This window comes from Herpailurus yagouaroundi, unplaced genomic scaffold (genome assembly GCF_014898765.1).
Source record: "Herpailurus yagouaroundi ecotype Mexico unplaced genomic scaffold, PumYag 530, whole genome shotgun sequence".
NCBI classification, from domain to species: Eukaryota; Metazoa; Chordata; class Mammalia; order Carnivora; family Felidae; genus Herpailurus; species Herpailurus yagouaroundi.
The window spans coordinates 6,216,049-6,239,011 of NW_024412747.1; the positions used below are offsets into that span (position 1 = coordinate 6,216,049).

Here is a 22,963-nt window from a genome sequence, read left to right on the forward strand (position 1 = left end):
GGCCTGCCACGCCCCCTCTCGGCCCGCCCAGATCCCGGGTCCGGGGCCGCCCCCGCCGCTGACGCTCGGGGGCTTGGGTGCGCCGCGCCCACTTGGCCCGGGAGGCGGAGCCGGCAGTGGGTGCACGAGGTTTTCCAGAAAAGTCAAGCCAAGGGTAAGGCTTCGGGGAGGCCACAATTCTCCAAAAAGCAGTGCAGCGGCAGGGGAGGATCCGGGGCGCTGGGGCGTGACGCGAGGGACTAGGTCGCAGTTCTGGGAGAGTCACGGTGCATCTCAGAACAGGTCGCAGAACAAATCCGTATCAGCCTTGCCATATCAGTTCCCGGGCTGCGAGCATTGGAAATCCACCGCCCAGCCCAGAACTAACCAGATTACGGATCCCCCGCGCAGTGAGCTGCAGGTTGTAGAGGCCCCGAAGCTCGTTCTTCTTGACAGATAATCCCGCGTTTGCCTTTCTTTACTGGTCCCTCGAGTGGGAAAGAACCCCCTGTCCCCTGTGAACCCACAGGTTCGGGTTTAGGAAGCGTTGGCCAGACATATTCCCAGAAAAGGCGAATAGAGCGAGGGAGTCTGCCCAGAGCTCCAGCCTTCACTGCTGTGCTGACTGTTCATTCACAGGTGTTTACTTGGCGCTTCGCTCGGGACGAACTCTGTACAGAAACGTTCTGGGAAGCAGGGCCTCCACCCTTACCCGTTCGCTCTGTGCAGGAAAGGGTAAGCTCATAAGAGATGGAAAGTGAAGCTTTTATGTCTGAGGGCAGGGAGCATGTCAAGGGTAGCGATAAGGAGGAACTTTGAGATTTCCCTGTATGAACATACTTTTTTCTCTGTAATTTTTTCATTATTTAAGAAAATCATCTTCGAGAGTTTACTGGGTCAGAGGGGCTGTGGAAAGGAATAAAATGACGAGTTCTCATGAAATGGTCTGCCACTGTGAGACATAGCCCGCCTTCTCTCCCTGCCCAGACTCACAGAGACTCCCTTCTCTGCCCCATTACCCTCGCACCCCACCCCACCCCTGTTCCACCCCCCTTTTACAGTTTCTGTCCTGATGGTGACGGGCCTAGACAGACGTGGGTCTCCTGTCTCTCTTGATGGAGATGTGGGAAGAAACCTTCCAGGTGTCAATGTTTCTCATTTAATGATTAAGGAGCACTTACTCTGTCTAAGGCCCTATGCTAAAGATTGGAAGTTACAAAGCCCCTTCGCTAGAGAATGATAAGGGAATAAAGAAAGTTCCACAAGAGAAGAATAAACCAGTTGTCCTGGGCTCAAGGTGAAGAAGCACTTCCTGTTGCCTGGAGTCACTGGGGAATGCCTTGTGGTGTGTTATTTGAGCCGACTATGGCTGGGATTAACAGCAAAGAGGAACAAGGACATCTCAGGCCATGTGCACATAAACAAGAGAGAACAAATAAATACTGCGCTCAGGGCGCTGCTAGAGGTCAAGAGGTTACTATGGCAAGCGATGAGACTAGAAAGAAGAAAGCCCAATTAACAAAAATTCTAAAGGAACGAGAGGGTCCTGTTGTAGGCCAGCCTGAAGTCTGCGTCCTTTACCACCAGCAAATGAAGAGACGATTTGGGTTTTAGGAGGATAGGGCATAATAATATTGCTATATATATATAATGAGAAAGTCATGGTCTTTTCAATTATACTGTTACTGGCTGTGTGACTTTGAACACAGTCACTTTACTTCTCTGCAGCTCAGTTTCTTATCTGTAAAATGAGAATAATAACAAATAGTTCCTACCTCATAGGATGGTTGGGGAGACTGAAGGAGATAATGGATGTAAAGGTGTGGAAGGTGCTTAGCACATAGTAAGTGCCCAATAATAGTAATAGTCCTCTTATTATTAATATCCCTTTTTAAAAAAGAGAGCAAGCCAGTCTCTGGTCCCTTTGACAAACATAGTTTCTAATCGTTTTGGTTTTTGAGTACTTACATTTATGGTTGTCTTCTATGTACGACTAGCATCATGGGTTTTCCATTTGCAGCACTGAAATTAAGATTCTCACCCAAACAAATCAAGCACACACACAAAAAAGGTCAACTCAAAAGGAAACATAATTAAAATAGTACAGTTGGCACATGGATATAGCAGATATTAAGAAAGTTGTACTGGAATGACCGAGGTTGGGAATACACGGCTGGGGGTGCTGGGGAGCCCTGATGTTTCAGGACAGAGCCGTGATGCGATTATATTGAAACTGTGTAAAGATGAGATTAGCAAACATGGAAGCAATAGGTGTGACTAGGGCAAGGTGAGAAGCAAGAGAACAAAGAGACCACTGAGACAGGAAAAGGGAGAATTGGGCAGGGGGGAGCTGGAACCCACCGCCCTGGCATCAGGAAAGAAACAGCCCAGTGCCAGACACAATATGCAGAGAGGAATCAAAAGTGCTTCATCACCAATTACAGGCCCCCAGGACCTCACCCCAAACTCAGGGGTCCAGATAAGTGCCAGGATTTAGAATTTGGGGATTTAGAATTTTAGTGCCAGGGTTTAGAATCTTAACAATATAGTACATATTTGAATACTAACTCTTTCAATTCGGGATGGGACAGCACTGCAAAATCAAACACATGGATATTTCTGCCCCAAAATGTAAAAAAAACAAAAAACAAAAAACTCACCAAGTGAGATAAATAAAGCCCAAAAGAGCCTCATGTCATTTCATGTCAAGTTTTGTTGCCAAATGACTTCTAATGCCTCCTGACAAAGTTGGTTTTGGTTTTTTGGAGCTTCTCAGATTTTAGAATTGTGGATGAGGGCTTGTGGGAAGTGTTCAAGATAACTCCACCCAGGTTTCTAACTTAAGGAAGTAGGTGAAAGGTAATGATGTCAAATGACCTAGGAAATGGTTTTAGGGAGATGGTTATTCTTTGACGTGTTAAATTTGGGATGGTTTGGGGGTACTGAGTTTTACAGCTGGAATGTCAGAGAATGAGAAACTCAGAAAGGAGACCAGAGATGCAGGGAATTGAATTTTGGAAGTAATTCTCTAAGGTGATGTCTCACACTGTAGGGAACTATTCTAGGCCATGTAGGGAGCAGGGGGACCCCGTGTGTGCCTGTCTGAGCAGTGTGCCTACCCTGGCAGGCTCCTTGTAACCTTCAGGGACTCTGCTACCTGCCAGGACTCCCCGCTCCTCTCCAGTTCCAGACGGATCAGTCTGTGAAGCCTTCTAACTTGGCTAAACTGGAGATCCCTCTTGACTCACACACCTGATACTAACAGGAGTACTGAGTGATTATAAGTCTCAATACCACAGTCCAAAGAGTCTCCCTGTAGGCCTCCTTGAACCACCAGCCGTGTGATCCCCTGGGACCTTTTCCCCATCTCGGACCTCTGAGCAGCAAACTGTCCTGATGGTGTCTGCCTGGACTGGATGATCCTAAAATTCATCACTTGTTACTTTTGTGTCTTTTTTCTTACCGCCCCCCCCCCCCCACCCCACCAAATGTTTAGTTGGGGAAATAGCACTACCTAGAGATGTGTGCTATAACCATGCCCCCTCTGTCTAACCCAGCACATTCTACCAGGAAGACCGTCATAACTCAAGAGCAGAGTGCTAAGACAGAACTTTGGTGACAAATACATGTAAATGGAAGCTGGTAAAAAGAAGAACCAAGGGAAAAAATTAAAAGGAATCAGACAAAGAGAGCAACACATTAGTGTTAGGGAAACCAGAGAATGGCTTTATGGAAATGTTCTCTTGAAAAGTTGTATCAGTCTGTGGTTGATTCGGGAAGGAGAATCAACCCTCAAGAATCATCTTCTCTTTGGAGAATCTTCCTCTAATTAATTATCACTACCCCTTTTATCTTAGGTCAGCTGTTCTCAAAGTGTGGTCTGTGGGCCCCAAGAGATCCCTGAGACTGTTTCAGGGGGTCCACAAGGTCAAAGTTATTTTCATAATTATACCAAAATATTTGCCTTTTTCACTGCATTGACATTTGCACTGATGGTTAGTGCAGCGAATCAAGGCAGTGACACCAAATTGCACAAGTAGTGACTGTGTTCTTCAATGTCACACACTTGCAGTAAAAGAAAAAAATGCCAGGTTCACTTTGAAATGCCCTTGATAAAACAGTAAAAACTAGTAATTGTATTAAATCTTCACTTTTGGGGCGCCTGGGTGGTGCAGTCGGTTAAGCGTCCGACTTCAGCCAGGTCACGATCTCGCGGTCCGGGAGTTCGAGCCCCGCGTCGGGCTCTGGGCTGATGGCTCAGAGCCTGGAGCCTGTTCCCGATTCTGTGTCTCCCTCTCTCTCTGCCCCTCGCCCGTTCATGCTCTGTCTCTCTCTGTCCCAAAAATAAATAAACGTTGAAAAAAAAAATAAAAAAAAAATCTTCACTTTTGAGTATAGGTCTTTAACATTCTCTGTGACATAATGGGAAATATATATAAATAATTCTGCTGCATACCCAAATATGATGGCCGTTTAAGAAAAAGCACTTCAGTGATCCTTTGATCACTTTTTTTCATCAATACCGTTTTTATTTGAAACAATGAGTGATAAACAAATTGTAGTTATTCAGATTTGAATATTTGGAAGACATTTTCTAGAAAAGGAACACAGCAGGACTATTATCTCATGGAAAAACCACTGAAGGGATGTGTTGCCAATGATAAAATTGGAGCTTGCAAGAAAAATCAGGATTTTGCAAAACTTGTAGCTGTTTTCCTTATTCCATAACTTCCCAGGCACTTAAAGTGTTTTCTGATAAGGTTGGTAGTAATATTAAGAAATGTGATTTGTTGGTATTGTACAATGAAATAAGCCATCATTTGAAAGACCTGCTTAGCTCAGTGAGCCAGTATTTTCCCAAAGACCAATATCTTTTTGATATCACAAAACCATAAATGGAAAAAAGAGCATTCCATAATGATTTCAGATTCCACATTGTAACTTGTCTTTAAAAGACCACCACTTGTCCAGTTTGGGGATAGTATTAGAGAATGTCCATGATTTCCCTGTAAAGGCTATGAAAAATACTTCTGTCTCAGGAAAGATTATTTGTTTAGGAGTTAGGGAGATGGAGAGAGAGATTAGTGTGGGAGACCTGTGTGATGGAACTATTCCGTATCTGAACTGGGATGCTGGTCACACAATTGTGCACTTGTGAAAAAATGGCACAGAACTAAACACACACACACACACACACACACACACACACACACACACACACAGATGAATGCATGTAAAACCTGAGACCCAAATAAGTTCGCTGGATTGTATCAGTGTTGATGTCCTTGTTGTGATATAGTATAGTTATGCTAGGGAAATTGGGAGAGAGGCACACAGGCTTTCTCCATATTATTTCTTACAATTTTGTGCAGATCTATAATTATCTCAAAATCAAAAGTTAAAAAAATACTTCTGTTTCTTCCAATCACTCATCTGTATGAGACTGGAATTTCTCCGTATGTTTCAACCAGCACAATATTTTGCAACAAGCTGAATGAAGAAGCACATAAGAGAATTTGGCGATCTCCTATTTAGCCAGGTAGAAAAAAGATCTACAAAAACCTGAAACAATGCCAGTCAACTTATTTATACGTTTTAGTTTGGGGAAAAACAATTTTTTTTCATAAAAATATGTTACATGTTACCCTATGATGGGTTTAATGTTCTTATTTTAAAATAAAGCTATAAATGCATATTTTACAATTTTCTTAGTTTTAATTCCACTATAGACATTACTGACAGAACACAAATACATCGAATATATACAGAAAGATACACAGAACCTCTTTGAGGTCTTCATAACTTGTAAGCATGTAAAGGGGTCCTGAGATTTGAAAAGTTTATAATTGTCCTAGATTAATGCGAGGATTTTTTTTTTAAAATCAGTTCTGCTGATTAGGCTTTTATTCAAATAGGGGCATAAGACCCTTTGCTCGATATCCTGGTATAGTGCTGGCTGGTACAGACGAAGCTAGGACATTTCAGCAACATGGCAGTAAAGTCAGTAAGTCTACAAAACGGAACAAACAAACAAACAAACAAAACCCTCACATTAAACCAGAAAATCTGGCTTTTTCTCATGGGTTTTGACTTGGACTTGAAGACAAAAAGCAGAGAGAGTAATGTTGACTCTCCTCCCTGCTTTGACTTCCAGTTTCCCATTTGAAGGAACTTCAGTAGCAAATCACGGAAAATATCATCCCTTTCTTGGGAGGGGGGTGCCTAATCTACCCACTGGGTAGCCATGACCCAAAAGGAATCGATGTAGAGAAGGTTGCTGACATTTAGAATTCAGCTTCAGTAGATCTGAGATGTAGTCTGTGGTGAAAACCTTGAAGGCTGAAGAAGGATGGTGGTGAAAGTACATTTAGAGGCCCTTTTGCCATCGAGGATCTTCGAGTCAAGGCTAACAGATACGAGGAAACAGCCATATTGAGAGAGGGCCAAATCTGTGGAATGTATGGTGTGGCAGAACAGTTGGAAGATGGTGGGGACCAGTGAGAGGCGAGGTTGTTTGCAAGGTGACCAGCTCTCCCAGGTTTCCAGACACAGGAAAGGGTGTTTTCTTGGGAAGAGCAGAGAAAGGAAGACAGATTAGAAAAAACGTTAAAGATGGGCCGTGGTGTCTGCGCATGACCAGAGGTGAGACACCCTGGAGAGGTGGGAAGGAGGGGTAAGGAAAATATGTTCCCTCATGAACTATGTGTGTGAATTCTTTTAAAAGTGGAAAAATACTTGGGATTAAAAAAAAGTCTCCCAGCATTTTTGGTTCTCTTTTCTCAGAACTTTATACTTCTAGATGTGAAATAAAGAACATTAGGAAGACGATTAACAGTGCAATTTAACTGCTCGTATCTGGTAGTGCGCCAGTCTTGTTAAGACAGAAAGCGTTTTGATTGATATCCTGGAATTTTGCCAATGCCAGCTGTTGTGACTTACTCGGATTACATTTCGGAGATCTTTTGTGTGGTGCTTCACCAGTGTGCATCTGGTTTATTTTCCTATGCCAAAAATCAATTTCATCTGCCAACAAAAGATAAACGTTTTGCACACGGTGGTCGGGGTTAAAATTTGGAATGGTCATTGCCAAGGCTCTTGGGCCTGTCCCATCTCAAAACATAGGGCTTTTTGAGCAAACCAAATTATGCATGTATGTGACAAATTATTGTAATTTTATTCTGGTATCGTCAGATTTCTTATTCATCTATCATGAATTATGCTACAGTTAAACCAAGTAACGGTACAAATAAGTTGCAGTTAAGACAGGAGAGAATACAGAGAGTGAATAGCCTCATCGTTCAATACCTGTTTTTTGTTTGTTTGTTTGTTTGTTTGTTTTTTTTTGAGTGTCAGGAAGTAATCAAGGTACTTGGGATATAAAAATGAACAGGACAAAGTTCTCTGTCATGATGAAGCTTCTATTTTAGCATCAGTAGACGGGAAATAGAATAAATAAATTACATAGTCTATTAGGATTTGATAACTCCAGTATAACATAAAAAAAGAACACAGGAAAATATGGATCGGGAATGGGGCAAAGCCACAATGAGTAGGTGCATGATGTATTCAGTAGGGAGGTCAGGGTGGCCTTGTTGTTGAGAAGGTGAGATCGAACAAAACTTGGAAGGGATCAAGGAATTGGACACCAATTATCTGAAGACAGATCAGTTGAGCATATACTACAAGGGAGTTCACAGTACACTTTGACTTTCACGCTCTCATGAAGGCCCAGTTCATGGCTTCAAAATTGTCGTGGAGCAACCCACAAACGAATGTAGTGTGAGTGAAAAGGAGCATGAAGTACTTTGTGAATGTGCTGAGATGGTAAATTAGCATTTTTCTCTCGCATCTGGCTCTCTGGCTTCCTGTCCATGAGTTTAAAGATGCGGGGTTAAATGAGTAATAATAGCAATATGGTGATGATAATGACACAGCAAACCATAACGAGGTAACATTTATTGGCCTGTATGGTCAGTGTTGAAGCTTTGGACTGAAGCTTTCAGTCTGTGTGTCAGGTTCCTAAACATTCTCAAAGTTTCAGCAGGCTTTCAGCTTTAGAGGAATCGTGATGTCTTGGAATTTCTGGCACTTTAATCACTGGACAAGGCTGGAGCCTTGCCTGTCCGTGCTTAAAGTTACAGATTACAGTCGGGGCTGCTCCAATGGACAATGAACGACTTCACTGAATAATACAACAATGTAAAAATCCGAGTCATTTCACACAGCCAAGGTCTTTTTTAAACCCTCAAAGATATCTCTTCTGAGGTAAAGCTACAAAGCTCGTGACCTTGGGCCTGAGATAGGAAGGTTTCCATTCCAGCCTGAGTAACCATTTTTGTACATTTTGTCCCACCAAAATTTGTTTTATTTGTGATTTACTGGACTCTTTTCAAATATAATGGCTAATTCTTCATAACCTGCTAGAAATATTAAACAGGGGACACAAAGAACAGAGATGATTTTTTAAAAAAAAAGATCTTTCGCTAAGATCATAGTGAAAAATATTTGCTGTTTACTTTTTATTATGTGCCAGCAGCTTGTTATGTACATTACAAAACATACAGTAAGTTCATGTTCTTGATCAGAATGTCTGATTCTTGGACTCATGGTCTGCTTTTGTAAGTTGACTTTTCTCCTCTGAACAAACTGAGCCTCTTTTTTCTTACTCATTTTGAAAATGATGGTTTCCTGCTCATCAGATCTACTCTTGGTGTGTAAACTACCTAAACCAGCCTGGGATACACAACAAAAGCCTACAGACACTACTGATCCTGGTAGTGACCTTGAGCTGCTTTTGCACTCGCCAATTTTTAAAATCTATATATAAAGTTAGAAGACTGTTAAGAGTTTGATGAATATAGGGGCGCCTGGGTGGGTCAGTCGGTTAAGCCTCCGACCCCGGCTCAGGTCACGATCTTCACCCTTTGTGACTTCAAGCCCCACATGGGGCTCTGTGCTGACAGCTCAGAGCTTGGAGCCTGCTTTGGATTCTTTGTCTCCCCCTCTCTCTGCCACCCCAGCCGCCTCTCAAAAATAAATAAGCGTTAAAAAATTAGAAAAAAAAAAAAAGAGTTTGATGAATACCATGAGAATTAATGGAGTAACTAAACTAAGCAACTCTTTTGAAATTCTTCGAAGAAAAACACTAAATAAATCCAAGTGTTTCTTTCTAATTAATGCTTAAGCATAGGCTAATTCAGTACTGAACTATGTAGTTTAGATTCCTCTCATGAAGCGAAGACTTACTCTCAGTCTTTTAAAACCTCTGCAGAGGCGCCTGGGTGGCTTAGTCGGTTAAGCATCGGACTTCGGCTCAGGTCATGGACTCACGGTCTGCGAGTTCGAGCCCCGTGTCGCGCTCTGTGTTGACAGCTCGGAGCCTGGAGCCTGCTTCGGATTCTGTGTCTCCCTCTCTCTCCGCCCCTCCCCTGCTCATGCTCTGGCTCTCTCCGTCTCAAAAATAAATAAAAACATTAAAAAAAATCTCTGCAGAAATTTCTTCAGAACTCTTAAATTAACCCAGCTGACCTTCCCTCCTGTAAACACAAGTGTGGAACCTACCAGTTGTAACTACTCTGGTTTAATCCCTTCTTGTTCCTGCTCTTTCTCATGCCTCAGTGTTAGTTTTATTGTCTGCAAAAATTTCCAGGGCCTAAAGCCACAGCATCTGCGTCATGATGTGGACTTCCTGATTTTAAGGGCGTTAGTGTTACCTTACTGGGTTGGTGCTGTTAGCCCTGAAGGACCTGATGAATATAAAAGACTTTGAAGCCGGTCTTGTGCCAGATCAATGTAAAGTATTGTTTTGTGGTTGCTACTTAATCACAGGATTATTTGAAGTCTTTCTAATCTCTTCTAGTTGAGGGTTCAGTGAAGGAATACTTCCAGTAAGTATCTCTTTCAAGGGTGTTTTCTTATCTGATAATGCTCTTGGGCAAACTGGTTTTCTAGAATAACAGTAAGAATGCCTTTAAAAAAAAAAGAGAAAAGAAAAGAAAAGAAAAAAGAAAAGAAACCTCAGCCTTTCAAACATTTGAAATTAAGCGTCTTGAAAAAATACTGACAAATTATGCTATTATTCAACAGGTAAAATCTGAGTCTCAGCTTCTACTTGTCCTGGATACTGGTTCTCTCTAATATTAACCTTTGTATGAGAAACCTTGTTGTTTTGTTTTTTGTTTTTTTCCCCTTCTTAGATGGATTCCAAGCCTGGTTTTTCAAGTGACATTAATATTCTTTTAGCAGTTTATTGTTCTTTTGATTAGACGCCTCTGTCTTTTCACATTTTCCATATTTAGGATCCTAGAAATCTTCTGTGTGTGTTCTAATTATTTTTTGCATACATATTTTTTTATTTTTAATTTTTAAAAGTTTTTTAACGTTTACTTATTTTTGAGAGAGAGGGACAGAACGTGAGCAGGGAGGGGCAGAGAGAGAGGGAGACACAGAATCCGAAGGAGGCTCCAAGCTGTCACCACAGAGCCCTAGGGGGGCTCGAACTCATGAACCCTGAGATCATGACCTGAGCTGATGTTGGATGCTTAACCAACTGAACCACCCAGGTGCTCCGCATATGTATTTTTTAAAAATCATGTACATGAAAGAATACTTTGAAAAGCAAAATTTCTCTCCTACATGCCCTCCAACCCCTAACCATCCATTTCTTTGCCTGAGGGTTAAATTTGTACCTCTCCAGGGATAGATTCATACACATATACACTTATTTATGCACTATTTTATATCTATTTTCACTTAATATATCTTAAAATTTTTTTTTTTTAATTTTTTTTTTTCAACGTTTATTCATTTTTGGGACAGAGAGAGACAGAGCATGAACGGGGGAGGGGCAGAGAGAGAGGGAGACACAGAATCGGAAACAGGCTCCAGGCTCCGAGCCATCAGCCCAGAGCCCGACGCGGGGCTCGAACTCACGGACCGCGAGATCGTGACCTGGCTGAAGTCGGACGCTCAACCGACTGCGCCACCCAGGCGCCCCTATCTTAAAATTTTTTTAATGTTTATTTATTTTTGAAAGAGAGAGAGAAGAGACAACGTGAATAGGGGAGAGGCAGAGAGAGAGGGAGACACAGAATCTGAAACAGGCTCCAGGTTCTGAGCTGTCAACACAGAGCCAGATGTGGGGCTTGAACTCACAAACCAGGATATCGTGATCTGAGCCCAAGTCGGATGCTAAACTGTCTGAGACACCCAAGCACCCCTGCACTTAATATATCTTAGAGATCATGTCGTAGCAGAATTTTGAAAGTTGCTTCGTTCTCCCTAATGGCTACATAGTCCTCACTGTATACTGTACCTTAATGATGTCCTTTGATAGAAATTTAGGTTGCTTCCAATTTTCTATTGTCACGAAAAGTGCTGCAGGGACTATCCTTGTACATTTGCCATTCGCAGGAGTGCCAGCATACAAATAAGATAAGTTTCTAGGAGTGGCTCACTGAACAAAAGGGTGTTCACTAGCTGTTTTGATAGATTTGACTAAATGGTCCTTCCTAGAGATTGTACCCCTTTGCATTGCCACCAGCAATGGGGTTCCCCACACCCTCCTCAATGCAGTGCAAAATGGAACTTTGCTCTTTGCAAAAAGCAAGGGAAGCTGATGGGGACCATTTTTTTTCCATAGTTTTTAACTGTATTTCTTATTGTGATTGAGACTGAACATCTTTTCAGATGTTTGAGTCATTTGAATTACCCTTTCTGTGAACTATCAGTTCTTTTTTCTTTACCCATTTCTGGTTGGCCTTTTGGTGTTGATTTTTAGGGGGTCTGTGTATGTTAAATGACTTATCTTTGTGTCTTAAATATGAAGTGAGAATTATAAATTAATTCAGTAAGAATTAATCTATGTGTAACATTGACTGTTTCAGAAGGAGGACAGTAGCCATTGATCATAGGCTACCATTGGGGCTCCTGTAAACACTTTTAGTAGCATAATTATTTGGAGCTGTAAAATTTTCTTTGAATAGTACTTTTTTTATTTTTTACTTTTTGAGAGAGGGTGAGCGTGCACACACACGTGAGAGGGAGAGGGGGCAGAGGAAGAGACAGAGAGAATCTTAAGCAGGCTCCGTGCTCAGCACAGAGCCCAATGCGGGGCTCGATCCCACAACCTGGGGATCATGACCTGAGCCAAAATCAAGAGTCAGACACTCAACCGACTGAGCCACCCAAGCGCCCCCAACCCTACCTGTTTTTGTAACTGTTGGTCCTGATAGGCCATGTTTTTATTATTTTCTAGGTATTCTATTGTGGTGACCTTTACCTCTTTTTTTGAACCAACAGGATTTTAAGAAATCACTTTTGGAATTTCTAGATGATAGGGGTTGTGTGTTTTTTGTTTTTGTTTTTTCTAGATGGGTTGTTAGTTTCTACTTTTATTAAATTCTGATCAGAAAATATTGTTTGTATTGTTCCTCTTCTTATTGATATTTTCTTTTCTGAGTATATGACCAGATTTTGTAAATGCCCTGTGAATGTCTGAAATGATGATATATTCTATATAAATGGGGTACATGGTTGATAAGTATCAGTTATGCTATTTATGCTTATTTTCTCATTTATAAATTTTTTTTTTGAGACAGAGAGAGACAGAGCATGAGCAGGGGAGGGGCAGGGAGAGAGGGAGACACAGAATCTGAAACAGGCTCCAGGCTTCGACCTGTCAGCACAGAGCCTGACACGGGGCTTGAATTCACGGACTGTGAGATCATGACCTGAGCTGAAGTTGGATGCTTAACCTACTGAGCCACCCAGATGCCCCTATTTTCTCATTTATAAAAGGGGGCATAATTGTAGCTTCTACCTTGAAGAGTAGTTTTGTAGACTAAATGAGTTAATGCATATAAAATGCTAATAATAGTGCCTGGCCCAAGGAGACTATTGGGTGGAAACCATTACTATCTGTTATAAAATTCTGAGCTCTACCATAATAGTAGCAAAAACTTACACTGATCTTTTCCAAAGAATTTTGTAACCATGATGTCATCAACTTTTCACATTGTATGATTCTGAAGAAAATTCTGAGGCTAATCTAATATTTTCCCTTAATAGGTGACCTTTTTTGGGGGGGGGGTTTGGGTTTTTTTTTGTTTTTGTTTTTGGCTAGGTTACCCAAAGATTCCTCATCTTTGAAGTTTGATAACTTTACTAGAACCTATCTCTTTTTAAAGATTACTATTTTAAGACACAGCACTCAGAGAGAGCAATTCATAAAACATATATACACAGCCTAATGAATTACTGTAAAGCAAACACCCTTGCAGTCATGACCCAGTTCAAGATACAGAACATTTCGACATCCCAGAAGCCCTCTGGGTGCCCTTTACCATCACAGCGTCCTCAGTGCAAGTTACTTTTGCCAGCATTGGTAAACACCCCAAAGGAAAATGAATCCTCAGAATCTAAACTAACCCTTCACTATAGTGTAAAGGTGGCATATATTTTGGTTTGGTTTTATGTGTTTCTTCTTATTCTGCTTTATTGAGTATAGGGGCACTTGGGTGGCTCAGTTGGTTAAGCGTCTGACTTCAGCCCAGGTCATCATCTCATGGTTTGTGGGTTTGAGCCCTGCGTCAGGCTCTATGCTGACTGCTCAGAGCCTGGAACCTGCTTTGGATTCTGTGTCTTCCTCTCTCTCTGGCCCTCCCCTGCTCGTGTTCTCTCTGTCTCTCAAAAATAAATAAAACGTAAAAAAAATAAAAAATAAATAATCTGCTTGTTGAGTGTAACTCACATACCATACTGTTCACCCATTGAAAGTGCACAGTTCAGAGGTGTTTACTATGTTCACAAGTTGCGCAACCAACACCACTATCTAATTTTAGAACATTTAGTCTCCCTGAAAAGAAACCCTGTACCTATTAACGTTCAGTTCCCATTACCTGATCTCATACCCACAGCCCCCAGCAACCACTAATTCACTGTCTCTATATAGATTTGCTCATTCAGCACATTTCGTATCATTGGATCTGTGCTCGTACAACATGCGGTGATCGGCTTCTTTCACTTTGTATAACAACACTGTGTCAAAGTTCATCAATGTTGTGACACGTGTCAGTACTTCATTCTTTTTTATTGCCAAATAATATTGTATGGACATATCACATTGAGTCTATCCATTCATCTGTTAGTCAGCATTTGGTTTGTTTCCATTTTGTTGGTTATTAGGAATAATCCTGCTATGAACGTTCATGTACAAGTTTTTACGTGGATATATGTTTTCATTCATCTTCAGTATAAGCCTAGGAGTGGAAGAGATGGGTTGTATGGTATTTAATGTTTAATACTGAGGAATTGCCAGACTGTTTTCCAAAGCAGCCGCACCATTTTGAATTCCCGCCAGGAGTGTATGAGTATTACAATTCCTCCACATCCTCACCAGCAGTTGTTACTGACTGCTCACAGCCTTTGGGCTTTACCTTCACTGTCTCTTTTTCCTACATTCAGGTAGTCTGTAAAGAAAGGCTAGGCATCTTTTCTTTGGAACCAGTAGGAGATCCAAACCATGCAATCCTGTGCCTATATGCGGGGCCTGTCACCCTGGTCCCACTCCTTCCTCACAAAAAACCCAAAAGCATTCTCCTTTCTCCACTCTCTCTTTTTAATTTATTTACTTAGAGAGAGAGAGAGAGAGAGAGAGAGAGAGAGAGAGAGAATCCCAAGTAGGCACCACACTGCCAGGGCAGAGCTCGATGTGGAGCTCGAACTTACAAACTGTGAGGTCATGACCTGAGCTGAAATCTAGAGTTGGACACTTAACCAACTTAGTCACCTAGGCACCCCTCCTATCTCCACTCTCTTGAGCCCTTTACAGATTTGCTTGGGGAGACCTAAGGTTTTCTGCAGAAAACCTAATTAGAGAAGTAATAAAATTTTCATACCCTCTTGGTGTTTGTGAGGTATCATGAATCTGGACATCCAAAGCAAATTCTGGATGGAAGTCGCCACTGCCTAGACAGGATATCCACAACATATCCAGAAGTCAAGACTTATGTTTACTTGTTGATCTTCTGTGTAGTTACTCTTTCCATTACTGAAAGTACATTACTTAAGTCTCCAACTCATTGAATTGCCTATTTCTCTCTTTAATTCTGTCAGTCTTTATTTCGCATGTTATGCGGCTCTCTAGTTAGGTGCATATATGTTCATATTTGTTAAATCTTAATAAATTAATCCTTTATCATTATAAATGTTCTTTTTCTTAGTAACAGCTGTTGTCTCAAAGTCTATTTCATTTGATATTAGTATGGTCACTCAGACTCTCTTTGTTTGCATTTGTGTCTTTTTCAGTTCTTATTTTACACCTATTTGTACCCTAAAAAAATTTTTTTATGTTTATTTATTTTTGAGAGAGAGAGACAGAGCGTGAGTGGGGGAGGGGTAAAGAGAGAGAGAGGCAGGCACAGAATCTGAAGCAGGCTTCAGGCTCTGAGCTGTCAGTACAGAGCTCGATGCAGGGCTCAAACTTATGAACTGTGGGATCATGACCTGAGCTGAAATCAGATGTTTAACCAACTGAGCCACCCAGGTGCCCCTGTAACTTTTTAAAAAAAGTTTACTTATTTATTTTGAGAGAGAGAGAGAGAGAGAGAAAGAGAGTGCAAGCATGATGGGAAACAGGCAGATAGAGAGGGACAGAGAAAATCCCAAGCAGGCTCTGCACTGTTAATGGGTCTCCATATCACGGGCTGTGAGATCATGACCCGAGCTGAAACCAAGAGTTGGACAATTAACCAACTGAGTCACTCAGGCGCCCCACCACCTATTTGTATCTTTGAATCAGGATGTGTTCGGTAGCAACTTATCATTTGATTAATTCTTTTTAATCCATTCTGCCAATCTGCCTTTTGATTTCAGGCTTAATCGATTTGTGTTTAGTGTAATCACTGAGAAGGTAGGACTTATAGCTGCCATTTTGTTATTTGTTTTTATATGTTCTGTCTTTTTTGTGTCTCTATTCCTCCATTACTGCCTCCTTTATTGCTAAGTGGATATTTTCTAGTATGACGTTTTAATTCCTTTATACTTTCTTTTACTGTAACTTTAAATTTTAGTTTGTTAGTGGTTATAGTAGCTGGCTCCCATATAACTCTGTTCCCTCCCACTTCTTTTATGCTGTTCTTTTCATACACGTTTCATCTTTATAGTATCATAAGCTCTACATCACAGTTTTGTAATTCTTGCTTTATATAGTTGCCTTTGAAAATAGATGTGAGCGTGAAGAAATTATAAACAAAAGCATGTTTATAATGTTTTTATATTTACCTGTGTAGTTAGTTTTGCTGGTGTCCTTTATTTTTCTGTGTGGATTCGAGTTATTGTCTGGTGTCCTCTCACGTCAGCCTAAAAGACACTCTTGTCTATACCTGCAGGTCACTGGGCCTGGGATGCAGGAAGGATGGCAAGGGCCTCTGTTAAAATGTCACAGACCCCACTGTCTTACGTAAGTTAAATAGTTTCTCGTGGACAGAGGATTTGCTGTTCAGTCCATGGCTTTGGTTAATTTCCAGGGTTCTGAAATGATTGATGTTGCTTGTGCCTCTATTTTCATCAGTTTTGTGGGAGAGTGAGTTGACCAAAGTCCTTACTCTGGGAATGCAGATGTCGACTGCCTTAGGATCCCTGTTAATGTCAGGTTTTTTGTTCTTGGTCATTTTGGGGTAGGGGCCTGATGTGTCATTTTAATGTCCAAGAAAAATCCTCCTTTATCTCTGAAAATGTCTTTAAGTAATTTAGAATACACCTTGAGTTTCAGTGTTTCTCTTCTGTTCTTCGGGGCCACTAATTTGCACAGAAGTTCAAGAAAAAATAATTTAATAAATATGTCATATTCACTCACAAAACACACGCACAGCATGCACTGACTTTCACAAGACATGAACAAACTAAACAGGTTGAAAAGTAGAACTGTCATTTTGGTGGATTTCTGGAGTACTGAATCCACCCTTTGTTTAAAGTCTTTGCCTCTTTAGGGGCGCCTGGGTGGCTCAGTCAGTTAAGCATCTGACTTCAGCTCAGGTCATGATCCCATGGTTCCTGAGTTCAAGCCCCACATTGGGCTCTGTGCTAATAGCATGGAGCCTGCTGGGGATTCTCTGTTTCCTTCTCTGTCTTCCCCTCCCAAGCTCATTCTCTCTCTCTCAAAATTAAAAAAAAAAAAAAAAAAAAAAAAAAAAAAAAAAAGTCTTTGCCTCTTTAGAATAATGGCAGTGTACTGTATTTTACTGTATTGACAGCAGTGTTCTAGCGCCACCTAGTGCTACAAAGAAGTAAGAGCTGTACTGCTTTTTCTTTTCTTTTTTTTTTCCTTCTTATCCTTCTTCCCCCCAACTCCTTTTCCTCAACTTTCTTCACAATAGAATAAAATCTACCCCATGATTATCAGATTTAATCACTGGACATTTATAGAACACTGAATCTTAAATGTGCATATCAATCAATTATTTATTTATTTATTATTATTTTTTAACATTTATTTATTTTTGAGAGACAGAGAGAGGGACAGAGAGCAAGCAGGGGAGGGGGTCAGAGAGAGGAGAAACAGAATCCGAGGCAGGCTCCAGGCTCTGAGCTGTCAGCACGGAGCCGGTCGCGGGGCTTGAACCCGTGAACCATGGGATCATGACTTGAGCTGACGTTGGACACTCAACAGACTGAGCCACCTAGGCACCCCTATAAATCATTCTTTTAAAGCACACACAATGATTTACCAAACTGACCATATACTTTGTCATAAATCGAGTCTTAACAAATAATTGAAATCATTTAGAGTATGTTCTCTGGAATTAAATGGGAAATCATGAATTATTATAAAATTTCTCATATATATGTATACCAACATATCTCTAAAGCAATATATTTCTAAATAACCCATGGGTTATGGGAGTCCCAATGGAAACTAGAACATATTTTGAACTGAACAATAATATGTATATACAATATATATGTCCATATATATGCCCAAGAAAATATATATAACAAATATATATATATATATGTAACGAATATATATACAATATATATATATCATATATACCACACACACACTATATATATATATAAAGTTTGTAGAGTGCAACTAATACAATGGTTAGGGAAAAATTTATAGGTTTAACTGTATAGGTTTAGCTGTATGTAACTACATAGTTTCAACAATATATTAGGAGCTGTGGCAAAAAAACAAATGAGCCAAGCATCTACCTCAAGACATTAGAAAAAGAACAAATTACGCTCAAATACAATAAAAGCCAGGAAAACAAATTGAGAACGTAAAATAACAAAATAGCAAAAATTTGATAGAGAAGATGAACACAGTCAAATGTTTGTTCTGGTTAATTTGATCAATCCCTGATGAGTGACCATGAAGGAGACAGGAGGCACAAATAATGGATTTCGGGAATGAAAAGGCACACATCATTGTGTATTTATGCCAGCTCTTAAAAATCACAAGAGCGTGGTATTAACAGCTTTATGCTGACAAAGTAGAAAATTTAGACGAGATGGACAAACTTTTTCAAAATTCGATTTACCAAAAAGTCAAAAGAAGTGAAATATTCAAATAGACCTAAAATTGTCACCGGCATTGTATTCAAAATACATCTTAATTCTTCGTCCGGATGGGTTATTCTCTAGGCATGCTGTTTTGTGAGCTTGTAGACAGTAATTCTTTTTTATTTTCCTTTTCTTTTTTCCATAGTTTGTTCCCATGTTCCATAACTTTCTCTGCCCTAGTATAGTCACTCATTTTAGTGAAGCACATTTTCTGGTAGCTCTGAGAATGCTTACCCAAGAGTGTGGTAGACATTTGTGGTGCCCTGCAACACACAGATTAAGGTCACCCTCAAATGCTTGATTTTGGGATGTTAAACCATCCTTGAATTCCTGGGAAGAATCCTACAGAATTATGGTATCTAATATTTTTTTAATATGTTACTGGATTTAGAATGCCAATATTTTGTTGAGGATTTTGTTTTTGTTATAGAGGAATAACGAATATTCTGAGGTTTTCTTTTCTTGTCATGTCTTCATCTGTTTTGGAATCAGGGAAATACTTGCCCCATAGAATGAGTTCATAAGCATTCTTCCTTCTCTCTTTTCTGAAAATGTTTGTATATGATAATCACAAGCTCTGTTAACAGCCAAAATTCTCTTCTCCTTTCCAATTTTTCCTCTTTCATAATGTCTTGTTATTTTGTTTTTAATCGATGCAATATTCCCTCAAATCTCATGGAGAATATGAATTCTAATGTTTAAGGACCTCTTATTATTTTCTTCAGGTGCCCTATTTTCATGGGGGCCATTTTCTTAGAGTGGTTAGCTTTTGAATCTTTAATTATTTTGGTAATTTAAAATTTTTTATTTTTTGCTCATAGTTATAAATGAGGCTCTGTAAATTAATGAGGATTCATCTCATAGGACTATGACAAATGCTATTAATCACTATTTTATTTCTCCAGCAGATACAGCCTCTTCCACTTGCCCACACTCAGAGCCTTCTCGGAGTCCAAAGAGTGTTCCATCCATAATAGTTAGTGAGTAAGAATGAGCCTCAACGGGGCCCATGAACTGAAAGCAGACTGGCAGATGAAGAGCATGGACCGTTGAGCAGCATAAGGACCCCTTCACTAGGGTCAGTGGGCGGGCACACCAAGGTACAGGCTGCGTGGATGCCTCCATCAGCCTTTCTTGGCCCGGGGCTCTAGACTGCTCATGTTTGTTCACTCCTCTTTGGCGTAGCCATATTGTCATCCTCTGCTGGAGCAAATCCTCGGGGTGCTGATATCCATTTAGAGTTGCACTTGACAGGGGAAGCAGTGGGAAAGAGCCTCAGGAAGGCAAGGACGTTAGGAATTTTACTGCTCTGCAAAGCCATCTTGCTGCACCTAACTCCACTGTTTATGTTGTGGTGACTCAAACACAGCTGAGTCACTGCCCTCTCTCCAGCTCTATTGCCTACATTAGGGGCTAGACAAACACACTTCACTTCGAAGGCCATTCCTACACGATGAGGAGCCTGGATATGCCTCTGGCCATGGAAAGGTGGTGTTCCAGCTCCCATATAAACTTTAGTATTTCAATTCCAATTAATCTCAGTTCCCTAATATTTCAGTTTTTACATTACTTTCCTCAGCCCTAGTCAATTGGATCGTGGCCCACACTGGGTGCCAATAAATAACGTACAAGAGTTCTACATGGAAAACTATAAAATATTAGTGAAAGGTCTTAATAAATGAAGGGCTACATCTTGTTCATCATCGGAAAAGTTGAATATTAAGAAGACTTCAAGGGGCACTGGGGTGGCTCAGTAGGTTAAGCATCCGAATTTGGCTCAGTTATGATCTCACAGTTTGTGGGTTTGAGTCCCCGAGTTCTGTGCTGACAGCTCAGAGCCTGGAGCCTGCTTCGGCTTCTGTGTCTCCTTCTCTCTGCCTCTCCCCAGCTTGTGCTTGCTCTCTCTTGCTCTCTCCCTCTCTCAAAAATAAATAATAAAAAAAATTAAGATGTCAATTCTCTAAAAATTGACTAGTAGATTCAGTTATAATCCCAATAAAAATCCCATGCACAGGTGTGTGTGTGTGTGTGTGTGTGTGTGTGTGTGTGTGTGATAGGTATGTTGACATATGTTGACTTGCTGAGGAAACAGTATCAGCAAAAGCAGAAAGGCATGACGCAGCATGGTGTGTGCAAAGATATATAAGTAGTTTGGGTTTCCAGAGATGAGGTCGTGGGGATTTGGTGAGGACAAGGCTCGGGGGGCCCTTAACTGCTTTTTGTTTGTTTGTTTGTTTTTGCATGTGATGGAAAAACATTTAATAAGGGGTAGAGAGGTTGGATTTACGTTTTATGTGAATCACTTTGGCTTCCCCTTCACCTGCTCTACTCTTTATGCAGGTAACCACATTCCCCAGGCTTCCATGCACCATGAGTTCCAGGTAGGTTTGGTCAATGGAAGGGAGAGGTAAAGATTGGAAGTCTGGAGAAGAGAAGTCAGGGCATTCATGTATCCCTACCCCCACTGTTGCCTGTTGTGGGATTTGTTGAGGCAGCTGTACATCCTCCAGGCTCCAACTCTCTCCAGCCTGCACTGCCATGGCTCTGTCTCCTGCTGCCAATCCTTGGCTTCTCAGTTCGGACAGTACCGCCTCCGGTCCTAGGAGCCCTGCTTCTGCCTTTGCTCATCTCCAGGGTCTTCATCATCCATCATTTCCTGTCTCAGCTTTTCCCTTTGCCCTGTCAGATCATCTCTGCCTAAAAGCCAAGAGCTGCTCTTTTGTTTTCTTCCTGGATGGACATTAATTGACCTAGGGGGTTAAGTTGGAGAAACGAAAACCCACCAGGAAGCCACTGAGATAGTTCAAGTGAGAAATCCTCAGGACCTCACCCGAAGCAGTGGTTGTAGGGACAGAGCGAAATGTATCTAGTAATAGTCTCTTGGAGATAAAGTTGTTAAGACTTGATGATTGACTGGATGAGTTGCTAAGAGAAAGAGGGATGGGAGAGAAGGGGGATCTAGGGTCGATTCCTGGTTCTTTTTAAAAATTATGTATTTATTTTGGCAGAGAGAGAGAGGGGGGGGGCAGAGAGAGAGAGAGAGAATCCCAAGCAGGCTCTGCAGCGTCAGCACAGAGCCTGACGCAAGGCTCCATCCCACAAACTGTGAGATCATGACCTGAGCCGAAATCAAGCGTCGGACACTCAACAGACTGAGCCACCCAGGTGCCTCCAAATCCCCACTTCTAAGTGATTACGATCCAAAATACAGAAGGCACACTTTTTCTCTGCCATCATGGTATGTGCGGTTGATTGTTCCTGGTCGTGTCTTCTCACAGGACTTTCAGGATCAAGCAATTCCTGGCCAAGAAACAAAAGCAGAATGGTCCCATTCCCCAGGGGATTTGGATGAAAAGTGGTAATGAAATCAGGTGCAACTCCAGGAGGAAGCCCTGGATGGAGAAGAACCAAGCTGGGTCTGTGAGGGATCACACAGGAGATGGCACATATATTCATGCCGCAGGAGGGTCACATGCTCGTACCCTATCACACTGTAAACAGCGCCACCACCTGAACAATAGACATGTTTTATTGGGGAAATGATTTTCCTCTATTGCTATGCTTCTGGACAAGTAGGTTGGTTCGGTAATAAATATGTGAGATCTTTTGTTTTTGTTTTGTTTTGTTTTGTTTTTAAAAAACAAACCAAAATACAGAAGGTGCAACAGGAGAATTGCCAGTAAGGGAGAAGCCAGTGAGTGACACATGCTGAGTGTGAACAATGAGTGTGAACATGCTGAGGTTGGGGGGCCTCCAAGGGGATATAAATCTGAAGTTCAGGAAAGAAGTCAGGGCTGAATATAAAGACTTCAGGTCCTTAACACATGCATAATAGTTAAAGCCAGGAGAATAGATTTAGGCTACCCAAGAAAATCAGAGTGGTGGAGAAGAGACATGCTTATTTGTTCCCCCTGTGTTTTTTGTGTTTTGTTTTTTAAATTTTTTACCTGTTTATATTTATTTTTGAGACAGAGGGAGACAGAGCATGAGCAGTGGAGGGGCAGAGAGAGAGAGGGAGACACCAAATCCGAAGCAGGCTCCAGGCTCTGAGCTGTCAGCACAGAGCCCGACGCAGGGCTCGAACCCACGAACCGTGAGATCATGACCTGAGCCCAAGGTGGACGCTTAACTGACCGAGCCACCCAGACGCCCATTCCCCCATATTAAAAGCCAGTTCGTTAATGGGGCGCCTGGGTGGCGCAGTCGGTTAAGCGTCCGACTTCAGCCAGGTCACGATCTCGCGGTCCGGGAGTTCGAGCCCCGCGTCGGGCTCTGGGCTGATGGCTCAGAGCCTGGAGCCTGTTTCCGATTCTGTGTCTCCCTCTCTCTCTCTGCCCCTCCCCCGTTCATGCTCTGTCTCTCTCTGTCCCAAAAATAAATAAACGTTGAAAAAAAAAATTAAAAAAAAAAAAAGCCA

The 22,963-nt window shown here is 41.4% G+C and overlaps 1 long non-coding RNA gene across 1 annotated transcript; it reads left to right on the forward strand.

The window, feature by feature from the left end:
• The first annotated feature begins 62 nt into the window (after nucleotides 1-62).
• LOC121023239 (uncharacterized) lies at nucleotides 63-22,153 on the forward strand. The gene is made up of 3 exons (XR_005787315.1): nucleotides 63-154; nucleotides 19,452-19,522; nucleotides 21,825-22,153. It is a non-coding gene; the product is annotated as an uncharacterized LOC121023239 (long non-coding RNA).
• Nucleotides 22,154-22,963: the final 810 nt, after the last annotated feature.